The following is a 13918-nucleotide window of genomic DNA, read 5'->3' on the forward strand; positions in this document are numbered from 1 at the left end:
ATCCCCACATTAGTTCAGAAGGAACCAACTTCCAAGTCTCTATGACCTTCAGAACAAAAGTTATTCAAGAAAATCTTGAATTTCCAATGGGATTTCCTCCCCAACCCTAACCCTAACCCTGGCTGCAACCCTAACCCTAATTGCAGCCCTAACCCTAACCCTAACCCTGACCCTCATTTCAGCCCTCACCCTATTCACCCTAGGGTGAATAACTCTGCGCTGCTTGCTCAAAGCGGGCTGAAATTTGGTGTGGGTGCGTGGCTGTCTCCCCTTGACTATGTGTGAAATGCCCAAGTCTCTATGACTTTCAGAAAAAAAGTTATTCCAAAATATCGTGTACTTTTTCTTTGAGATTTGGTGGTTTGACCCCTTCCGGAGGTCGTAGAAGCTCGGGGATGGTACCAATGGATCGGGCATCCCCACATTAGTTCAGAAGGAACCAACTTCCAAGTCTCTATGACCTTCAGAACAAAAGTTATTCAAGAAAATCTTGAATTTCCAATGGGATTTCCTCCCCAACCCTAACCCTAACCCTGGCTGCAACCCTAACCCTAATTGCAGCCCTAACCCTAACCCTCATTTCAGCCCTCACCCTATTCACCCTAGGGTGAATAACTCTGCGCTGCTTGCTCAAAGCGGGCTGAAATTTGGTGTGGGTGCGTGGCTGTCTCCCCTTGACTATGTGTGAAATGCCCAAGTCTCTACAACTTTCGGAAAAAAAGTTATTCCAAAATATCGTGTACTTTTTCTTTGAGATTTGGTGGTTTGACCCCTTCCAGAGGTCGTAGAAGCTCGGGGGTGGTACCAATGGATCGGGCATCCCCACATTAGTTCAGAAGGAACCAACTTCCAAGTCTCTATGACCTTCAGAACAAAAGTTATTCAAGAAAATCTTGAATTTCCAATGGGATTTCCTCCCCAACCCTAACCCTAACCCTGGCTGCAACCCTAACCCTAATTGCAACCCTAACCCTAACCCTAACCCTCATTTCAGCCCTCACCCTATTCACCCTAGGGTGAATAACTCTGCGCTGCTTGCTCAAAGCGGGCTGAAATTTGGTGTGGGTGCGTGGCTGTCTCCCCTTGACTATGTGTGAAATGCCCAAGTCTCTACGACTTTCGGAAAAAAAGTTATTCCAAAATATCGTGTACTTTTTCTTTGAGATTTGGTGGTTTGACCCCTTCCGAAGATCGTAGAAGCTCGGGGATGGTACCAATGGATCGGGCATCCCCACATTAGTTCAGAAGGAACCAACTTCCAAGTCTCTATGACCTTCAGAACAAAAGTTATTCAAGAAAATCTTGAATTTCCAATGGGATTTCCTCCCCAACCCTAACCCTAACCCTGGCTGCAACCCTAACCCTAATTGCAGCCCTAACCCTAACCCTAACCCTCATTTCAGCCCTCACCCTAATCACCCTAGGGTGAATAACTCTGCGCTGCTTGCTCAAAGCGGGCTGAAATTTGGTGTGGGTGCGTGGCTGTCTCCCCTTGACTATGTGTGAAATGCCCAAGTCTCTACGACTTTCGGAAAAAAAGTTATTCCAAAATATCGTGTACTTTTTCTTTGAGATTTGGTGGTTTGACCCCTTCCGGAGGTCGTAGAAGCTCGGGGATGGTACCAATGGATCGGGCATCCCCACATTAGTTCAGAAGGAACCAACTTCCAAGTCTCTATGACCTTCAGAACAAAAGTTATTCAAGAAAATCTTGAATTTCCAATGGGATTTCCTCCCCAACCCTAACCCTAACCCTGGCTGCAACCCTAACCCTAATTGCAGCCCTAACCCTAACCCTAACCCTCATTTCAGCCCTCACCCTATTCACCCTAGGGTGAATAACTCTGCGCTGCTTGCTCAAAGCGGGCTGAAATTTGGTGTGGGTGCGTGGCTGTCTCCCCTTGACTATGTGTGAAATGCCCAAGTCTCTACGACTTTCGGAGAAAAAGTTATTCCAAAATATCGTGTACTTTTTCTTTGAGATTTGGTGGTTTGACCCCTTCCGGAGGTCGTAGAAGCTCGGGGATGGTACCAATGGATCGGGCATCCCCACATTAGTTCAGAAGGAACCAACTTCCAAGTCTCTATGACCTTCAGAACAAAAGTTATTCAAGAAAATCTTGAATTTCCAATGGGATTTCCTCCCCAACCCTAACCCTAACCCTGGCTGCAACCCTAACCCTAATTGCAGCCCTAACCCTAACCCTAACCCTCATTTCAGCCCTCACCCTATTCACCCTAGGGTGAATAACTCTGCGCTGCTTGCTCAAAGCGGGCTGAAATTTGGTGTGGGTGCGTGGCTGTCTCCCCTTGACTATGTGTGAAATGCCCAAGTCTCTACAACTTTCGGAAAAAAAGTTATTCCAAAATATCGTGTACTTTTTCTTTGAGATTTGGTGGTTTGACCCCTTCCAGAGGTCGTAGAAGCTCGGGGGTGGTACCAATGGATCGGGCATCCCCACATTAGTTCAGAAGGAACCAACTTCCAAGTCTCTATGACCTTCAGAACAAAAGTTATTCAAGAAAATCTTGAATTTCCAATGGGATTTCCTCCCCAACCCTAACCCTAACCCTGGCTGCAACCCTAACCCTAATTGCAGCCCTAACCCTAACCCTAACCCTCATTTCAGCCCTCACCCTATTCACCCTAGGGTGAATAACTCTGCGCTGCTTGCTCAAAGCGGGCTGAAATTTGGTGTGGGTGCGTGGCTGTCTCCCCTTGACTATGTGTGAAATGCCCAAGTCTCTACGACTTTCGGAGAAAAAGTTATTCCAAAATATCGTGTACTTTTTCTTTGAGATTTGGTGGTTTGACCCCTTCCGGAGGTCGTAGAAGCTCGGGGATGGTACCAATGGATCGGGCATCCCCACATTAGTTCAGAAGGAACCAACTTCCAAGTCTCTATGACCTTCAGAACAAAAGTTATTCAAGAAAATCTTGAATTTCCAATGGGATTTCCTCCCCAACCCTAACCCTAACCCTGGCTGCAACCCTAACCCTAATTGCAGCCCTAACCCTAACCCTAACCCTCATTTCAGCCCTCACCCTATTCACCCTAGGGTGAATAACTCTGCGCTGCTTGCTCAAAGCGGGCTGAAATTTGGTGTGGGTGCGTGGCTGTCTCCCCTTGACTATGTGTGAAATGCCCAAGTCTCTACAACTTTCGGAAAAAAAGTTATTCCAAAATATCGTGTACTTTTTCTTTGAGATTTGGTGGTTTGACCCCTTCCAGAGGTCGTAGAAGCTCGGGGGTGGTACCAATGGATCGGGCATCCCCACATTAGTTCAGAAGGAACCAACTTCCAAGTCTCTATGACCTTCAGAACAAAAGTTATTCAAGAAAATCTTGAATTTCCAATGGGATTTCCTCCCCAACCCTAACCCTAACCCTGGCTGCAACCCTAACCCTAATTGCAGCCCTAACCCTAACCCTAACCCTCATTTCAGCCCTCACCCTAATCACCCTAGGGTGAATAACTCTGCGCTGCTTGCTCAAAGCGGGCTGAAATTTGGTGTGGGTGCGTGGCTGTCTCCCCTTGACTATGTGTGAAATGCCCAAGTCTCTACGACTTTCGGAAAAAAAGTTATTCCAAAATATCGTGTACTTTTTCTTTGAGATTTGGTGGTTTGACCCCTTCCGGAGGTCGTAGAAGCTCGGGGATGGTACCAATGGATCGGGCACCCCCACATTAGTTCAGAAGGAACCAACTTCCAAGTCTCTATGACCTTCAGAACAAAAGTTATTCAAGAAAATCTTGAATTTCCAATGGGATTTCCTCCCCAACCCTAACCCTAACCCTGGCTGCAACCCTAACCCTAATTGCAGCCCTAACCCTAACCCTAACCCTCATTTCAGCCCTCACCCTATTCACCCTAGGGTGAATAACTCTGCGCTGCTTGCTCAAAGCGGGCTGAAATTTGGTGTGGGTGCGTGGCTGTCTCCCCTTGACTATGTGTGAAATGCCCAAGTCTCTACGACTTTCGGAGAAAAAGTTATTCCAAAATATCGTGTACTTTTTCTTTGAGATTTGGTGGTTTGACCCCTTCCGGAGGTCGTAGAAGCTCGGGGATGGTACCAATGGATCGGGCATCCCCACATTAGTTCAGAAGGAACCAACTTCCAAGTCTCTATGACCTTCAGAACAAAAGTTATTCAAGAAAATCTTGAATTTCCAATGGGATTTCCTCCCCAACCCTAACCCTAACCCTGGCTGCAACCCTAACCCTAATTGCAGCCCTAACCCTAACCCTAACCCTCATTTCAGCCCTCACCCTAATCACCCTAGGGTGAATAACTCTGCGCTGCTTGCTCAAAGCGGGCTGAAATTTGGTGTGGGTGCGTGGCTGTCTCCCCTTGACTATGTGTGAAATGCCCAAGTCTCTACGACTTTCGGAAAAAAAGTTATTCCAAAATATCGTGTACTTTTTCTTTGAGATTTGGTGGTTTGACCCCTTCCGGAGGTCGTAGAAGCTCGGGGATGGTACCAATGGATCGGGCATCCCCACATTAGTTCAGAAGGAACCAACTTCCAAGTCTCTATGACCTTCAGAACAAAAGTTATTCAAGAAAATCTTGAATTTCCAATGGGATTTCCTCCCCAACCCTAACCCTAACCCTGGCTGCAACCCTAACCCTAATTGCAGCCCTAACCCTAACCCTAACCCTCATTTCAGCCCTCACCCTATTCACCCTAGGGTGAATAACTCTGCGCTGCTTGCTCAAAGCGGGCTGAAATTTGGTGTGGGTGCGTGGCTGTCTCCCCTTGACTATGTGTGAAATGCCCAAGTCTCTACGACTTTCGGAGAAAAAGTTATTCCAAAATATCGTGTACTTTTTCTTTGAGATTTGGTGGTTTGACCCCTTCCGGAGGTCGTAGAAGCTCGGGGATGGTACCAATGGATCGGGCATCCCCACATTAGTTCAGAAGGAACCAACTTCCAAGTCTCTATGACCTTCAGAACAAAAGTTATTCAAGAAAATCTTGAATTTCCAATGGGATTTCCTCCCCAACCCTAACCCTAACCCTGGCTGCAACCCTAACCCTAATTGCAGCCCTAACCCTAACCCTAACCCTCATTTCAGCCCTCACCCTATTCACCCTAGGGTGAATAACTCTGCGCTGCTTGCTCAAAGCGGGCTGAAATTTGGTGTGGGTGCGTGGCTGTCTCCCCTTGACTATGTGTGAAATGCCCAAGTCTCTACAACTTTCGGAAAAAAAGTTATTCCAAAATATCGTGTACTTTTTCTTTGAGATTTGGTGGTTTGACCCCTTCCAGAGGTCGTAGAAGCTCGGGGGTGGTACCAATGGATCGGGCATCCCCACATTAGTTCAGAAGGAACCAACTTCCAAGTCTCTATGACCTTCAGAACAAAAGTTATTCAAGAAAATCTTGAATTTCCAATGGGATTTCCTCCCCAACCCTAACCCTAACCCTGGCTGCAACCCTAACCCTAATTGCAGCCCTAACCCTAACCCTAACCCTCATTTCAGCCCTCACCCTAATCACCCTAGGGTGAATAACTCTGCGCTGCTTGCTCAAAGCGGGCTGAAATTTGGTGTGGGTGCGTGGCTGTCTCCCCTTGACTATGTGTGAAATACCCAAGTCTCTACGACTTTCGGAAAAAAAGTTATTCCAAAATATCGTGTACTTTTTCTTTGAGATTTGGTGGTTTGACCCCTTCCGGAGGTCGTAGAAGCTCGGGGATGGTACCAATGGATCGGGCATCCCCACATTAGTTCAGAAGGAACCAACTTCCAAGTCTCTATGACCTTCAGAACAAAAGTTATTCAAGAAAATCTTGAATTTCCAATGGGATTTCCTCCCCAACCCTAACCCTAACCCTGGCTGCAACCCTAACCCTAATTGCAGCCCTAACCCTAACCCTAACCCTCATTTCAGCCCTCACCCTATTCACCCTAGGGTGAATAACTCTGCGCTGCTTGCTCAAAGCGGGCTGAAATTTGGTGTGGGTGCGTGGCTGTCTCCCCTTGACTATGTGTGAAATGCCCAAGTCTCTACGACTTTCGGAGAAAAAGTTATTCCAAAATATCGTGTACTTTTTCTTTGAGATTTGGTGGTTTGACCCCTTCCGGAGGTCGTAGAAGCTCGGGGATGGTACCAATGGATCGGGCATCCCCACATTAGTTCAGAAGGAACCAACTTCCAAGTCTCTATGACCTTCAGAACAAAAGTTATTCAAGAAAATCTTGAATTTCCAATGGGATTTCCTCCCCAACCCTAACCCTAACCCTGGCTGCAACCCTAACCCTAATTGCAGCCCTAACCCTAACCCTAACCCTCATTTCAGCCCTCACCCTATTCACCCTAGGGTGAATAACTCTGCGCTGCTTGCTCAAAGCGGGCTGAAATTTGGTGTGGGTGCGTGGCTGTCTCCCCTTGACTATGTGTGAAATGCCCAAGTCTCTACAACTTTCGGAAAAAAAGTTATTCCAAAATATCGTGTACTTTTTCTTTGAGATTTGGTGGTTTGACCCCTTCCAGAGGTCGTAGAAGCTCGGGGGTGGTACCAATGGATCGGGCATCCCCACATTAGTTCAGAAGGAACCAACTTCCAAGTCTCTATGACCTTCAGAACAAAAGTTATTCAAGAAAATCTTGAATTTCCAATGGGATTTCCTCCCCAACCCTAACCCTAACCCTGGCTGCAACCCTAACCCTAATTGCAGCCCTAACCCTAACCCTAACCCTCATTTCAGCCCTCACCCTAATCACCCTAGGGTGAATAACTCTGCGCTGCTTGCTCAAAGCGGGCTGAAATTTGGTGTGGGTGCGTGGCTGTCTCCCCTTGACTATGTGTGAAATGCCCAAGTCTCTACGACTTTCGGAAAAAAAGTTATTCCAAAATATCGTGTACTTTTTCTTTGAGATTTGGTGGTTTGACCCCTTCCGGAGGTCGTAGAAGCTCGGGGATGGTACCAATGGATCGGGCACCCCCACATTAGTTCAGAAGGAACCAACTTCCAAGTCTCTATGACCTTCAGAACAAAAGTTATTCAAGAAAATCTTGAATTTCCAATGGGATTTCCTCCCCAACCCTAACCCTAACCCTGGCTGCAACCCTAACCCTAATTGCAGCCCTAACCCTAACCCTAACCCTCATTTCAGCCCTCACCCTATTCACCCTAGGGTGAATAACTCTGCGCTGCTTGCTCAAAGCGGGCTGAAATTTGGTGTGGGTGCGTGGCTGTCTCCCCTTGACTATGTGTGAAATGCCCAAGTCTCTACGACTTTCGGAGAAAAAGTTATTCCAAAATATCGTGTACTTTTTCTTTGAGATTTGGTGGTTTGACCCCTTCCGGAGGTCGTAGAAGCTCGGGGATGGTACCAATGGATCGGGCATCCCCACATTAGTTCAGAAGGAACCAACTTCCAAGTCTCTATGACCTTCAGAACAAAAGTTATTCAAGAAAATCTTGAATTTCCAATGGGATTTCCTCCCCAACCCTAACCCTAACCCTGGCTGCAACCCTAACCCTAATTGCAGCCCTAACCCTAACCCTAACCCTCATTTCAGCCCTCACCCTATTCACCCTAGGGTGAATAACTCTGCGCTGCTTGCTCAAAGCGGGCTGAAATTTGGTGTGGGTGCGTGGCTGTCTCCCCTTGACTATGTGTGAAATGCCCAAGTCTCTACAACTTTCGGAAAAAAAGTTATTCCAAAATATCGTGTACTTTTTCTTTGAGATTTGGTGGTTTGACCCCTTCCAGAGGTCGTAGAAGCTCGGGGGTGGTACCAATGGATCGGGCATCCCCACATTAGTTCAGAAGGAACCAACTTCCAAGTCTCTATGACCTTCAGAACAAAAGTTATTCAAGAAAATCTTGAATTTCCAATGGGATTTCCTCCCCAACCCTAACCCTAACCCTGGCTGCAACCCTAACCCTAATTGCAGCCCTAACCCTAACCCTAACCCTCATTTCAGCCCTCACCCTATTCACCCTAGGGTGAATAACTCTGCGCTGCTTGCTCAAAGCGGGCTGAAATTTGGTGTGGGTGCGTGGCTGTCTCCCCTTGACTATGTGTGAAATGCCCAAGTCTCTACAACTTTCGGAAAAAAAGTTATTCCAAAATATCGTGTACTTTTTCTTTGAGATTTGGTGGTTTGACCCCTTCCAGAGGTCGTAGAAGCTCGGGGGTGGTACCAATGGATCGGGCATCCCCACATTAGTTCAGAAGGAACCAACTTCCAAGTCTCTATGACCTTCAGAACAAAAGTTATTCAAGAAAATCTTGAATTTCCAATGGGATTTCCTCCCCAACCCTAACCCTAACCCTGGCTGCAACCCTAACCCTAATTGCAGCCCTAACCCTAACCCTAACCCTCATTTCAGCCCTCACCCTAATCACCCTAGGGTGAATAACTCTGCGCTGCTTGCTCAAAGCGGGCTGAAATTTGGTGTGGGTGCGTGGCTGTCTCCCCTTGACTATGTGTGAAATGCCCAAGTCTCTACGACTTTCGGAAAAAAAGTTATTCCAAAATATCGTGTACTTTTTCTTTGAGATTTGGTGGTTTGACCCCTTCCGGAGGTCGTAGAAGCTCGGGGATGGTACCAATGGATCGGGCATCCCCACATTAGTTCAGAAGGAACCAACTTCCAAGTCTCTATGACCTTCAGAACAAAAGTTATTCAAGAAAATCTTGAATTTCCAATGGGATTTCCTCCCCAACCCTAACCCTAACCCTGGCTGCAACCCTAACCCTAATTGCAGCCCTAACCCTAACCCTAACCCTCATTTCAGCCCTCACCCTAATCACCCTAGGGTGAATAACTCTGCGCTGCTTGCTCAAAGCGGGCTGAAATTTGGTGTGGGTGCGTGGCTGTCTCCCCTTGACTATGTGTGAAATGCCCAAGTCTCTACGACTTTCGGAAAAAAAGTTATTCCAAAATATCGTGTACTTTTTCTTTGAGATTTGGTGGTTTGACCCCTTCCGGAGGTCGTAGAAGCTCGGGGATGGTACCAATGGATCGGGCATCCCCACATTAGTTCAGAAGGAACCAACTTCCAAGTCTCTATGACCTTCAGAACAAAAGTTATTCAAGAAAATCTTGAATTTCCAATGGGATTTCCTCCCCAACCCTAACCCTAACCCTGGCTGCAACCCTAACCCTAATTGCAGCCCTAACCCTAAACCTAACCCTCATTTCAGCCCTCACCCTATTCACCCTAGGGTGAATAACTCTGCGCTGCTTGCTCAAAGCGGGCTGAAATTTGGTGTGGGTGCGTGGCTGTCTCCCCTTGACTATGTGTGAAATGCCCAAGTCTCTACGACTTTCGGAGAAAAAGTTATTCCAAAATATCGTGTACTTTTTCTTTGAGATTTGGTGGTTTGACCCCTTCCGGAGGTCGTAGAAGCTCGGGGATGGTACCAATGGATCGGGCATCCCCACATTAGTTCAGAAGGAACCAACTTCCAAGTCTCTATGACCTTCAGAACAAAAGTTATTCAAGAAAATCTTGAATTTCCAATGGGATTTCCTCCCCAACCCTAACCCTAACCCTGGCTGCAACCCTAACCCTAATTGCAGCCCTAACCCTAACCCTAACCCTCATTTCAGCCCTCACCCTATTCACCCTAGGGTGAATAACTCTGCGCTGCTTGCTCAAAGCGGGCTGAAATTTGGTGTGGGTGCGTGGCTGTCTCCCCTTGACTATGTGTGAAATGCCCAAGTCTCTACAACTTTCGGAAAAAAAGTTATTCCAAAATATCGTGTACTTTTTCTTTGAGATTTGGTGGTTTGACCCCTTCCAGAGGTCGTAGAAGCTCGGGGGTGGTACCAATGGATCGGGCATCCCCACATTAGTTCAGAAGGAACCAACTTCCAAGTCTCTATGACCTTCAGAACAAAAGTTATTCAAGAAAATCTTGAATTTCCAATGGGATTTCCTCCCCAACCCTAACCCTAACCCTGGCTGCAACCCTAACCCTAATTGCAGCCCTAACCCTAACCCTAACCCTCATTTCAGCCCTCACCCTAATCACCCTAGGGTGAATAACTCTGCGCTGCTTGCTCAAAGCGGGCTGAAATTTGGTGTGGGTGCGTGGCTGTCTCCCCTTGACTATGTGTGAAATGCCCAAGTCTCTACGACTTTCGGAAAAAAAGTTATTCCAAAATATCGTGTACTTTTTCTTTGAGATTTGGTGGTTTGACCCCTTCCGGAGGTCGTAGAAGCTCGGGGATGGTACCAATGGATCGGGCATCCCCACATTAGTTCAGAAGGAACCAACTTCCAAGTCTCTATGACCTTCAGAACAAAAGTTATTCAAGAAAATCTTGAATTTCCAATGGGATTTCCTCCCCAACCCTAACCCTAACCCTGGCTGCAACCCTAACCCTAATTGCAGCCCTAACCCTAACCCTAACCCTCATTTCAGCCCTCACCCTATTCACCCTAGGGTGAATAACTCTGCGCTGCTTGCTCAAAGCGGGCTGAAATTTGGTGTGGGTGCGTGGCTGTCTCCCCTTGACTATGTGTGAAATGCCCAAGTCTCTACGACTTTCGGAGAAAAAGTTATTCCAAAATATCGTGTACTTTTTCTTTGAGATTTGGTGGTTTGACCCCTTCCGGAGGTCGTAGAAGCTCGGGGATGGTACCAATGGATCGGGCATCCCCACATTAGTTCAGAAGGAACCAACTTCCAAGTCTCTATGACCTTCAGAACAAAAGTTATTCAAGAAAATCTTGAATTTCCAATGGGATTTCCTCCCCAACCCTAACCCTAACCCTGGCTGCAACCCTAACCCTAATTGCAGCCCTAACCCTAACCCTAACCCTCATTTCAGCCCTCACCCTATTCACCCTAGGGTGAATAACTCTGCGCTGCTTGCTCAAAGCGGGCTGAAATTTGGTGTGGGTGCGTGGCTGTCTCCCCTTGACTATGTGTGAAATGCCCAAGTCTCTACAACTTTCGGAAAAAAAGTTATTCCAAAATATCGTGTACTTTTTCTTTGAGATTTGGTGGTTTGACCCCTTCCAGAGGTCGTAGAAGCTCGGGGGTGGTACCAATGGATCGGGCATCCCCACATTAGTTCAGAAGGAACCAACTTCCAAGTCTCTATGACCTTCAGAACAAAAGTTATTCAAGAAAATCTTGAATTTCCAATGGGATTTCCTCCCCAACCCTAACCCTAACCCTGGCTGCAACCCTAACCCTAATTGCAACCCTAACCCTAACCCTAACCCTCATTTCAGCCCTCACCCTATTCACCCTAGGGTGAATAACTCTGCGCTGCTTGCTCAAAGCGGGCTGAAATTTGGTGTGGGTGCGTGGCTGTCTCCCCTTGACTATGTGTGAAATGCCCAAGTCTCTACGACTTTCGGAAAAAAAGTTATTCCAAAATATCGTGTACTTTTTCTTTGAGATTTGGTGGTTTGACCCCTTCCGAAGATCGTAGAAGCTCGGGGATGGTACCAATGGATCGGGCATCCCCACATTAGTTCAGAAGGAACCAACTTCCAAGTCTCTATGACCTTCAGAACAAAAGTTATTCAAGAAAATCTTGAATTTCCAATGGGATTTCCTCCCCAACCCTAACCCTAACCCTGGCTGCAACCCTAACCCTAATTGCAACCCTAACCCTAACCCTAACCCTCATTTCAGCCCTCACCCTATTCACCCTAGGGTGAATAACTCTGCGCTGCTTGCTCAAAGCGGGCTGAAATTTGGTGTGGGTGCGTGGCTGTCTCCCCTTGACTATGTGTGAAATGCCCAAGTCTCTACGACTTTCGGAAAAAAAGTTATTCCAAAATATCGTGTACTTTTTCTTTGAGATTTGGTGGTTTGACCCCTTCCGAAGATCGTAGAAGCTCGGGGATGGTACCAATGGATCGGGCATCCCCACATTAGTTCAGAAGGAACCAACTTCCAAGTCTCTATGACCTTCAGAACAAAAGTTATTCAAGAAAATCTTGAATTTCCAATGGGATTTCCTCCCCAACCCTAACCCTAATTGCAGCCCTAACCCTAACCCTAACCCTCATTTCAGCCCTCACCCTAATCACCCTAGGGTGAATAACTCTGCGCTGCTTGCTCAAAGCGGGCTGAAATTTGGTGTGGGTGCGTGGCTGTCTCCCCTTGACTATGTGTGAAATGCCCAAGTCTCTACGACTTTCGGAGAAAAAGTTATTCCAAAATATCGTGTACTTTTTCTTTGAGATTTGGTGGTTTGACCCCTTCCGGAGGTCGTAGAAGCTCGGGGATGGTACCAATGGATCGGGCATCCCCACATTAGTTCAGAAGGAACCAACTTCCAAGTCTCTATGACCTTCAGAACAAAAGTTATTCAAGAAAATCTTGAATTTCCAATGGGATTTCCTCCCCAACCCTAACCCTAACCCTGGCTGCAACCCTAACCCTAATTGCAGCCCTAACCCTAACCCTAACCCTCATTTCAGCCCTCACCCTATTCACCCTAGGGTGAATAACTCTGCGCTGCTTGCTCAAAGCGGGCTGAAATTTGGTGTGGGTGCGTGGCTGTCTCCCCTTGACTATGTGTGAAATGCCCAAGTCTCTACAACTTTCGGAAAAAAAGTTATTCCAAAATATCGTGTACTTTTTCTTTGAGATTTGGTGGTTTGACCCCTTCCAGAGGTCGTAGAAGCTCGGGGGTGGTACCAATGGATCGGGCATCCCCACATTAGTTCAGAAGGAACCAACTTCCAAGTCTCTATGACCTTCAGAACAAAAGTTATTCAAGAAAATCTTGAATTTCCAATGGGATTTCCTCCCCAACCCTAACCCTAACCCTGGCTGCAACCCTAACCCTAATTGCAGCCCTAACCCTAACCCTAACCCTCATTTCAGCCCTCACCCTAATCACCCTAGGGTGAATAACTCTGCGCTGCTTGCTCAAAGCGGGCTGAAATTTGGTGTGGGTGCGTGGCTGTCTCCCCTTGACTATGTGTGAAATGCCCAAGTCTCTACGACTTTCGGAAAAAAAGTTATTCCAAAATATCGTGTACTTTTTCTTTGAGATTTGGTGGTTTGACCCCTTCCGGAGGTCGTAGAAGCTCGGGGATGGTACCAATGGATCGGGCATCCCCACATTAGTTCAGAAGGAACCAACTTCCAAGTCTCTATGACCTTCAGAACAAAAGTTATTCAAGAAAATCTTGAATTTCCAATGGGATTTCCTCCCCAACCCTAACCCTAACCCTGGCTGCAACCCTAACCCTAATTGCAGCCCTAACCCTAACCCTAACCCTCATTTCAGCCCTCACCCTATTCACCCTAGGGTGAATAACTCTGCGCTGCTTGCTCAAAGCGGGCTGAAATTTGGTGTGGGTGCGTGGCTGTCTCCCCTTGACTATGTGTGAAATGCCCAAGTCTCTACGACTTTCGGAGAAAAAGTTATTCCAAAATATCGTGTACTTTTTCTTTGAGATTTGGTGGTTTGACCCCTTCCGGAGGTCGTAGAAGCTCGGGGATGGTACCAATGGATCGGGCATCCCCACATTAGTTCAGAAGGAACCAACTTCCAAGTCTCTATGACCTTCAGAACAAAAGTTATTCAAGAAAATCTTGAATTTCCAATGGGATTTCCTCCCCAACCCTAACCCTAACCCTGGCTGCAACCCTAACCCTAATTGCAGCCCTAACCCTAACCCTAACCCTCATTTCAGCCCTCACCCTATTCACCCTAGGGTGAATAACTCTGCGCTGCTTGCTCAAAGCGGGCTGAAATTTGGTGTGGGTGCGTGGCTGTCTCCCCTTGACTATGTGTGAAATGCCCAAGTCTCTACAACTTTCGGAAAAAAAGTTATTCCAAAATATCGTGTACTTTTTCTTTGAGATTTGGTGGTTTGACCCCTTCCAGAGGTCGTAGAAGCTCGGGGGTGGTACCAATGGATCGGGCATCCCCACATTAGTTCAGAAGGAACCAACTTCCAAG

The sequence above is a fragment of the Paralichthys olivaceus genome, chromosome 14 (assembly GCF_024713975.1).
Source record: "Paralichthys olivaceus isolate ysfri-2021 chromosome 14, ASM2471397v2, whole genome shotgun sequence".
Lineage (NCBI taxonomy): Eukaryota > Metazoa > Chordata > Actinopteri > Pleuronectiformes > Paralichthyidae > Paralichthys > Paralichthys olivaceus.